The sequence below is a fragment of the Castanea sativa genome, chromosome 4, assembly GCF_040712315.1.
Source record: "Castanea sativa cultivar Marrone di Chiusa Pesio chromosome 4, ASM4071231v1".
NCBI lineage: Eukaryota > Viridiplantae > Streptophyta > Magnoliopsida > Fagales > Fagaceae > Castanea > Castanea sativa.
The window spans coordinates 27,675,897-27,685,401 of NC_134016.1; the positions used below are offsets into that span (position 1 = coordinate 27,675,897).

The 9,505-nt window shown below is 33.3% G+C and overlaps 1 long non-coding RNA gene across 1 annotated transcript; it reads right to left on the bottom strand.

Annotated features, from left to right (window-relative positions):
• Window positions 1-7,466: 7,466 nt before the first annotated feature.
• On the bottom strand, window positions 7,467-8,859 carry LOC142630492 (uncharacterized). Its single transcript, XR_012843324.1, has 2 exons — window positions 8,590-8,859; window positions 7,467-7,938 (listed from the first exon to the last, which is right to left on the bottom strand). It is a non-coding gene; the product is annotated as an uncharacterized LOC142630492 (long non-coding RNA).
• Between the last annotated feature and the right edge of the window lie 646 nt (window positions 8,860-9,505).

A 9,505-nucleotide genomic window follows, 5' to 3' on the forward strand; every position in this document is an offset into this window, starting at 1 on the left:
TTTTGGCTTTGTTTAAGAGACATAACATATTTACTTACCTTTCATCATTGTTATTGTTATTATCATGATTATAATCAACATCTGTATCATCGTTGTCATCATTCATCGTCAACTAGTTAGTGCAGTTATTACCTTTTCCCTTAAGCTTGGTCTTCCTTTGCTCTTTTTGGGATGGTTACTATTGATGTTTAATATATGGTTGGGTAATCTTTATCTAAAATTATGCGAAGTTTTTGGATCTGGAAGAACAAAAAGATGTGTTGTACTTTTTTTGTAATTAGTGTCATAAAGCCGGTTAATCCTTCGTTTCTTTTATTCAGTAGTAAAAAGAAAGAGAGTAGCAAATGCTAGTAGGTCTGTTTTAATGCAGTGCATCGAACTCACTGACCGTAATCGATTGGAAAATCCGGTTTTAGGCTGGTATTTCCAAAATTTTGTTCAGTTATAAATTTATAATTATAAAAAGGGCTGTTTGGGGACTCTGAATGGCGAGCGAAACTTGTAGTCAGGACCTCAAATCTTCCTTCTTTATGCTCCTGACAGGTTGCCCTCAATTCGTAGAGGGTGACCCATATACAAGTTCTAGGGAGGGCCATGAGCGGCACGTGACCCCCAATATATTATTTGTATGAAACTGTTTAATAAATTATTTACAGATTTTTCAAAAAATAGTTAAAATGATAATAGTAATTTATTAATTCCAATGAGCAAATGGTGCATCAAATTGAGGTGGATATGGGCCTGACATGATCTCTCATGTAAGAGAAAGTATATCATGTATTGGATATATAAGTCCTCCCTCTCACATAAAAGTGGATCCCACAAGTAACTATTACTATTTGCTATATTATTTTATATTGTCATATATTCTTCCTGACTTCTATCATATTTGTTTGATTCTATCTATTGTTATATTCTTATATTGTCCTTTATATATTCTTATGTCGTTGTTTTCATTTTAAGTTATGTGCTTCTATCTTGGGTGGTAAATGGTATCAGAGCCATGTTCTGTGAATGTGTAATTTCTATTTCTTTTTAATCAAGAAGTTACTAAGGACTATTGAAATTTCCAAGGAAAAAGATTCAAAATCAAAGAAAGAATAGCCTAAAAGATGGAAAAGTATTTGCTATAAATGTAAAAAATCAAGACATATTAGTAAACATTGTAGACCTAAAAAACTGACTAAGATAGACATAAAACCTTCAGTTATACAAGACCAACAAAAAGAAGTAAATATAGTAAAGCAAGAAACATGGTGTGTATCTGAAACATGGTGTATTTTTCCCTCATGCAAGAAGTTATATCATGTATCGGATACATAAGTCCTCCCTTTCATATGAGGGTGGATTCATCTAGTCTAATAGTTTTTCACTCAATTAGAGTTTCAACTAGTTTGAACCAAAATCCTAGTTGTTGCCTTAACTTTTGAGGCTTATCTCTTCAAAGAGATGAAAAATTAATATAGATATGTAAGTTACAAAATGCCCATTAGCACTCCAAATCGAACAAAAAAAATAAAATAAAAATTGAACCCTCTACCTCATCCAAATAACATGTCGTTTGTTCCTATGTTTTTTAATTGTTACATGCTCTTGTATTAGGAATCACAATAGGTGTACTAGTAATTGTATGATTAGAAAAAGAAATATCCACAAGGCTACAACAGCGTATTGGACCTGAATATTTCGGACCCTTAGGAGTTCTTCAAGCTCAAGCAGATGGTACAAAATTACTTTTCAAAGAAAACCTTCTTCCATCTAGAGGAGATACTCAGTTGTTCAATATCAGAACATCCATAGCAATTATAGCAATTCTACTAAGTAATTCAATAATTCCTTTTGACTCTCACCTTGTTTTAGCCGATCTCAATATTGGGGTTTTTTTTTTTTTTTTGGATTGCAGTTTCAAGTAAAAGAAAGGGGCACAAACAGCCTTAAAGCACTGTTACATGTCTTAAAAATCTTCGATTCTCAGCATCTCAAGTGCCAACAAATGCCTTTGCTTTCGCTTGATTCAAACCATCTCCATCGAGCCATTGCTTACGGCCTTCTATAGTATGGGGACCTCACCCCTACTCTCTAAAGCTTGCCACCACTATCTATTAGATAAAGCTCAAAACACTTCCACGACCCCTTGTCCTTGGCCTTCCATCATGATCCGTCTTATAACTAGCCCATCTTTTTCCTAATGCCCCAAGAATATTATATATTATATAAAATATAAATTATCTAGCAATGAATTTCTTATATAAAAAATTATAGAATTAATAAATAGTAAATAGACAGTAAAGCTAAATATATATAAATTAAAATTAAATAAATAATAAAAAAGAGTACCTCTTGGCTTTCGTCTGCAAGATCCTTCATTTTTTTTTTTTTTTTTACAGCTCATAGAAAGTTTATATTTAGAAATAAACTAACTTTGGTTATTATAACTACCGAAAAATAGCTGTTATGACCCTCTTAAAGACTAATTGCTCTTATTAAAAAAAAGGCAAATTGTTATTCCTCAATTTAATTAATAATTATTACTAAGTAACAATTCCTTTCTAGTAGAAATAATTCTTTAAATTGAGTAATAATTGTTCATCTCTAGAAGGAATATAGTAGTTATTTCTTAATACATGTAATAACCGTAAAAATTATTATATTTCTCAAAATATAGTGCATAATAACTATTATTATTGAATAATACTATTAATACAAATTATTTTACAGGTTGCTAATGTGATAAGTGATTATTGGTAAATGAAAAAGTGTTGTTAATAGTGGGCCTAAATAAAAACCAATAAAAAGTTAACCACATTAACATTTTGTAAAAATGTTATAAAATAATTTGTACGTGTAGCATTACTCTTATTATTTTTCTAAAAATACATATTTGTGGTTTTATTCCTATTTTACTACCGATGTAATAAATTTATCTTAGACTCTAAATTATATTAGGTCGGTCCTATTTAAATGAAAAAACTATTCATTAGTAATAATTCTTTAAATTGAATAATAATTATTCATCTTTAAAGGGAGGGATATAGTAGCTATTTCTTAATTAATGTAATAACTCTAGAAATTATTATATTTCCCTAAATATAGCGCTTAATAAATATTATATTTTTATGTTTCTAAAAATAAATATTTATGGTTTTATTCCTATTTTACCAGCAAACAAATCAATGGAAATAGTTTTTTCACTACATCGTCTTTTGTTCCAGTCCTTGTCCTATTCCTAATAATAAGAATCCCCATTCTTAACTAATTGTCTTTAGTATTAACGGGGACCCTAATACTCTTCTTTTTTTGTGGGTAAAATACCCTAATACTATTTCACATGAATAAACCATTCTTATTTCAGAATCTAATAAAGCATGCCAAAACATGCCTGAATAATTTTCAATTGAAACAGCCTCTGTAACTTTCCTATTAAAAGGCTAGGAATGGTGCGCATGCATGTCTTTGAATGGGAGGATATATATATTGGCGTAAATGCACTTTTAGTCCTTATATTTTGACCTGATTTCTATTTTGGTCTCTACATTTTATTTTTACCACTTTTAGTCCCTAAATCAATTAACATGTAACATTTAAGTCCTTGCCGTCTCACCCAGCTAACAGAAAATGCTAACGTGGCTGACGGCACAGTAAAATAATAATTAAAAAATATATTTAAGTATTAAAAAATTGTCACGTCAACATTTAAATTAATTTAAATTAAAAAAAAAATTAAAAAAAAAATTATAAGCAAAAAATTACATGAATTGTGATCTAAAATGCTTCAATGTTCTTTAAACCCAGAATCAAACAAAATTAAAAGCAAAAAATCACCAAATCAAAGCAAACACAGGAAAACCCACACGAAACCAACTGGAGAACATCCTCTTATTTCTTCGATCAGGAATCTTCAGAATATCCACGGAGAATCCACTCATTTCTTCGATCATTTGAAGCACCGAGTTCAAGGATCGCAAGCGATCTGTGAGTTCCGCATGCTGAGCTCTGAGAACATTGTTGGCGGATTCGATCACCCGTAGTTCCGCTCCTTGGCGTTGACTTTCTGCACCAGATAGCGATTCGAGAGCTGCAAATGAGTCACCTCGTCTGTCAGATCCTCCAGCTGCATATGCTTCCTTATCCGAGATCGCCTCGCCAATTCACGATTCGACAACATCCTCTTCCTCTTCCTCTCGTCCGATTGAAAAACGGCACCTACAGTCCGTTATCGAAAAGCTCAATCTACTTCCAAAGGAGGAACCAACTGGAGCTGAACTTGAATCCGAGTCCGATTCGTCTGGCCCGGGTCTGCTCCACGACGGCAGGCCAATCGAGTACTCCCTCGTCGATTTCGAGTTGATCCTCAGTCCACTCGTCTCCATCTGCAAATCCGTCTTGGGTTTTTCTTTCCGATCTGGGTAGTCTCGGATCCAAGCGATTACTTCGACCGGGTGTTCTTGTGGGTGTGGGGTTTCTTTGGCCAGTGTGTTTGGATTCGAAGATGGGTTTGGTTTGTTTGCATTGTTGTAATGCAAACGAAGCTTGGATTGTGGTTTTTGATCTGTGTCAGGTGGGCTTGATCTGGTTTTTGATTTGCATTTTTGACGATGTTGAATGGTTGTTTGTTGTTGTTGTTGTTTTTTTTTTTTTTTTTTTTAAATTTCTGGTTTTTTTTTTTCCTATGTTTGCTATTGTTTATGGCTTCATGCTATTTGATTTGGTGATGTTCATTTTTTTTTCCCTGTAGGTTTGATGTTTATGTTCTTTGATTCTGGGTTTTTTGGGTTTAAAGAACATTGAAGAACAAGTTCTTAATCTTTTTAGATCACAATTCATGTAATTTTTTGCTTTTAATTTTTTTATTTAATTAAAATTAATTTAAATGTTGACGTGACAATTTTTTAATACTAAAATATATTTTTTAATTATTATTTTACTGTGCCGTCAGCCACGTTAGCATTTTCAGTTATTTGGGTGACGGCAAGGACTTAAATGTCACGCGTTAATTGATTTAAAGACTAAAAGTGGTAAAAATAAAATGTAGAGACCAAAATAAAAATCGAACAAAAATGTAAGGACTAAAAGTGCATTTACGCCATATATATTTTGCATCTGAGCTATTTTCTGATTTGTTATGGAGCATTTATGTCTTTGAATGGGAGCCCACATCACAGCAACAGGATTTAAAGATAGAGCGAATACGCACGCACACTACTTATAAGAGCAAACTTTTGATTTCTTTTCCAATAAAAACATTTTGGCATAAATGTACTTTTAGTCTCTACATTTTGATATTTTTTCATTTTAGTTCCTACATTTTAATTTTACCACTTTTAGTCCCTAAACCAATTAACGCGTGTTATTTTCGTCCTTTTCCTCAGTCAGCCGACGGAATTTGCTGAGGTGGCAGCCGGATGCAATAAAATATTATTAAAAAAATCATTTGGCATTTTTTAAATACGAAAATTAAAAAAAAAAATTAATTACTCAATTTTAATTTTTTTTTTAACAAAAAACAAAAGATAAATTCACCAACCCAAACCCAAACCCAAATTAAAATTCAACACTCTCATCAAAACAAAATCAAAACACACTCGTCAGTCCCTACAATTTTTTTTTTTTTTTTTTTTCAGAAGAACATTTAACAAACACTCTCTATTCTCAAACTCTCTCTCTTCACCCTCCATGGATGGAGAGTCTCTCTAATCCGCCAAACTCCGATCTAATTCAAACTCTAACTGACCTAAACTCTCTCTATTCTCAGTGATGAGGTTGCCGTTGCCGTCAAAGAAAGAAAACCCATTGACCCATCGAACCCATGAAGAAGGTCCGCCGATTAGGTGTACGAAACCTGAGAAAGAATAGTTTCGTTTTTGTGTAGTTATGGCTCCGTTGTACAAAACCCACCCAGTCACCGATTCAGTATTGGAGCCCATAACAATGGTTGTGAAGCTGAGAACAGTGGTACTCACACCTCTTTCTACCTCACCCAATAATGACTAGCGGCGAGTAGATCAAGAGGCTAATCTTCGAGGTTTTGATCATGGAAGCCGTGAGATCTTGATGCCATGAAAAATTTGGAGGCTTGCATGTGGGTGTTGTGAACATGGATCGGTGGTTGGGTCTACTGATGATTTTGGCTTGGGTTGAGATCTGGGTTTCGTTTGTGTTTGATCCCTATTTGTGATTTGGGTAGGTTGTTGTGTTTGGTCTTTATTATTATTTTTTTTTTTCCGTTTGTCTTGTTGCGATCTAGGTTTGAGTTTTTAGTTGCTAGATTTGTGTTCTTAGATGCTGGGTTTGATCTAGAATGAACACGAAGAACAAGTTGTAATGTTCTTATGAAAAATAATAATAATAAGTAATAATATTCTTTTGCTGGGTTTCAATTATTTTGTTTGTATTTTTTTTTTAAATAGTAACTTTTTTTTTAAAATTTTGGCATTTAAAAATGCCAAATAATTTTTTTAATAATATTTTGCTGCCTCTGACTGTTACCTGAGCAATTTCTATCGGCTAAATGACAAAAATAACAAAAATAATTTTTTTAATAATATTTTGCTGCCTCTGACGGCCACCTGAGCAACTTCTGTCGACTAAATGACAAAAAGAACAAAAATAATACGCGTTAATTAGTTTAAAGACTAATGATAAAATTATAATGTAAAAACTTAAATAGAAAAAGATCAAAAGGTAAGGAATAAAAGTACATTTATGCGTTAAAAATTATTTTTTATATCAACCTTTACATCTTTGAACTTTTTTCCCTAACAAAAAATGTTCAAATAACTCTTAAATCCAAATCATGTTCAAGGAGTATTCAACAGCCCTGATTTTTTGCTAGGCAGTGAAAATTAAGACTTGCTGCTTGCATATAAAAGGCATATTTTGAGATAAAGATTTCACGAACCTCTTCATTTTTTCAAAAATATAGGTCAGATCAAAGATAAACTCAGCGGATCACGTTTAGACGTTTTTGTCTTATGGTATTTTGTCCTTTCTAAAACATAATTATTTTCGCCAACATGAACAGTTCAAAATTGTCAATGATTTAAGTCTAACACTGTTAGCTACACATATTCGGCGTATTTATAGATAAGCCATCTTATTTGTTTGTAATTCAACAATTCGGCGTATTTAGAGATTCTGGTATTACATCCTTCTAACGCGTAGAGAAATATCACTTGGAAATTGCAATATTAGATGAGTGACAATATTATAGAGAGATACAGCTACAAAGCCGAATCAAACTAAAGAAATTCGGGCAACGAAAAATAGATTCCCAGCAGACATTAATGATTAATCGAGTTCTACACAGTTTTGCACCAAAAACCAGAGTATCTAACACCAGAAATTATGGCTTGAGCGAGGCCTCGCTTCAATGGTTTTTGTAAAAGGTAAGACATCATTTTTAGTGTAAACATTATTCACTAGCAGGGCAGTATCATGACCGCAAACCACATCACCCACAGAGAGGCTTGAGTTAGTGCATCAACATTTATCCAAATCACTTAATTACAAAAATTGAATAATAAAATTGTATAATCAGGAGTAATTACACCAGACAACAATGTGTCTTAATAAGTTTCAATCTGGTTTAAACTTGGGGCCAGGCTGACTAGTCTCAACTACAAACCTAAAAGTCAAAGTAGAATGCAACTTCTCAGATCTCACACATACTATTAAATTATTACATACATCTTCGAATAAAGTCTATTTTCTGGACAATTCACTCCAAATCTGTAATGATACAGTACTCCGCAAACTCTCATAAGTGTGCACAGATATGCATCCTGATTGAATGGATCTAACCACAAAAGCTCTCGTTGGCTAATAGGCCAAGCAAAAAGGAGCTCAGCTGAGACAATCATAATGCTTCTGAGGCAACCAGTAGGCATCATTAATAAAAAACAGCAGCAAATCTAGCGCTTGAACGACAGCATTGACTGCCTGTGAGGACCAGAAATGGCAAACGAAAGGTACAAAATATCACAATATCATGCTAAAATTGAACAACTTTATATAAGACATTAGACATGGTAAACGAACATCAAATAAAATCACAAAATAGCACCTGTTCATGAACAAGAATGACACAAAGATTAACCAAAAAATTTACAAGATCGAAGTACATGCAAATATAACATAAATATCACCGATTTAAGTCCAAGACATAAAAGAGTAGAGGTGTAGAGCTCCCTTCAATCCAAACAAGGATCTAACTTTAGGCAACGCAGCTCCTAAGGTATGCAAGCCGCAAACCTATCCAAATAATCTGATGGATAGGGCTGTGGGATCCATAACAAAGCAGCTCAATCAACCCAGCAAGACCCTCTATTGGACTTCAAGGAGCTCCACTCCATAAACCTTAGAAGCACTAAGCAACAACTGCAACCCTAAATTCATTACCTTCCAAAACCCTAACTTTACCTCATACACCAAAATTGAAAATAGGAGTAGATAGAACCTAAAAACAAGAATACAAAAAAAACACACATAGACAAACTATCACAGATCCATCTATTTATGCAAAAACCCCTCACGATTCAAAAGGAAATAAATTTATTTAAAAAATATATATAAAAATAAACACACACATACATGCTAAGACACTCATAAAACTGACAGATCCATGACAACCCAGACATCATAACGTTCAGAGAACTTATATCTGGCTACCACCACACCGCACCACACCACACAGCCTTCCTTATAAAGTCCGGAATCACCTTTAATACCCTAACAACATAGATAACCCCACTTCAAACCAGCTCTTCAAACCTTATACAGTAAATACCAACTAAAGTTAGGCCAGCACAACCACCCATTTATGCCCTTCAATAGCTGGTAAACTAAGGAGACCTTTGATGTATTGGATGAGGTAGATAGGAGGGTATTTTTATAGTGCTTTAATGGTAGGAGTCGGCCAGGTCTGTTTTCTTTTTCTTTTAACGAAAAGTCTTGGGAACCGGCAGTGTTTGTTTTTAAGATTCGTTGATGAAGACTCATTATGATAATCACGTGCCTCGCTTTTTCCACGATATATAGTTGTAGGATTTTATCGTTGTTTTGACTGTCTACAATTCTTCACGTACAAAGAGAAATAGTAGTACTACTGCTATACAAACCCTGTCCATCATTTTATAGAATGGGGAATAGGAAAAGGTCTCGGAGGGAAAAATCCTTTCACCTGTACTCTGTTGTCCAAAGCATGAGTTATTTCCCATAAAAAAAAAAGAAAAAAGCATGAGTTATTAATGACTTGAATAGTGAATAGTGTTTGCGTGTGACAGACTGAGAAAGAGAGAGAAAGCTACTGTGACATGAATTAGTGCTTTGCATGTGAGAGGCTGATAGAGATATTAGACTACAACGATATGAATCGGTGTTCTTTTCCCCCTATAAATATGAATTAGTGCTTTGCATGTGTGCTGCTTCTTCTGATATCTTCAAAAAATGAAGTCCAACAAAAAAAAAAAAAAATATATATATATATATATATATATATATATATATA